We start from the raw sequence: 1,161 nt of genomic DNA, 5'->3' as shown, positions 1-1,161 counted from the left end.
TTGCGATATCCCGTTTTAAGAAGCATTAAAACTCTATTGCTTCGATACGTAGAGATCTGCAAGCTCTATTTCCTAGCAAGGACGTGTCGCATTTATATTCTTTTAAAGTGAATACGAGGTATTCATGACACTCCACAATGAATATTATATCTTATCATGAAACACAGTAGTGAGATGCGATATCGCGTTTTAAGAAGCATTAGAACTCTATTGCTACGATACGTAGACATCTGCAAACGCTATTTCCTACCATGGAAGTGCCGCATTTATATTCATTTGAAGTGAATACGAGGTATACATAACACTCCATTATGAATATTATATCATATCATGAAACATAGCAGTGAGATGCGATATCGCGTTTTAGGAAGCATTAGAACTCTATTGGTACGAAAGGTAGACATCTGCAAACGCTATTTCCTAGCATGGAAGTGTCGTATTTACATTCTTGTAAAGTGAAACCAAGGTATACATGACACTTCGCAATGAATATTATATCTTATCATGAAACATAGGAATGAGTTACGATATCGCGTTTTGAGAAGCATTAGATCTCTAATGCTACGATACGTAGACATCTGCAAACGCTATTTCCTAACAAAGGATGTGTCGCATTTACATTCTTTTGAACTGAATACGAGGTATACATAACACTCCACAATGAATATTATATCTTATCATGAAACATAGAAATGAGGAGCTATATCGCGTTTTAAGAAGCATTAGAACTCTATTGCTAATATACGTAGAAATCAGAAAACCCTATTTCCTAGCAAGGAAGTGTCGCATTTACATTCTTTTGATGTGAATACGAGCTATACATGGCTCTTCGCAATGAATATTATATCTTATCATGAAGCTTAGAAATGAGATACGATTTCGCGTCTTAAGAAGCATTAGAACTCTATTTCATCGGTACGTAGACATCTGCAAACGCTATTTCCTAGGAAGGAAGTATCGCATTTACATTCATTTGAAGTGTAGACGAGATATACATAACACTGCACAAGGAATATTATATCTTATCATGAAACATAGAAATGAGATGCGATATCGCGTTTTAAGAAACATTAGAACTCTGTTGCTTCGATACCTAGACATCTGGAAACGTAATTTCCTAGAAAGGAAGTGTCGCATTTACATTCTGTTGAGTGGAATACG

Source organism: Xylocopa sonorina, unplaced genomic scaffold (genome assembly GCF_050948175.1).
Source record: "Xylocopa sonorina isolate GNS202 unplaced genomic scaffold, iyXylSono1_principal scaffold0085, whole genome shotgun sequence".
NCBI lineage: Eukaryota > Metazoa > Arthropoda > Insecta > Hymenoptera > Apidae > Xylocopa > Xylocopa sonorina.
The sequence above is the reverse complement of the archived record's forward strand: the minus strand, read 5'-3'. Positions refer to the sequence as shown.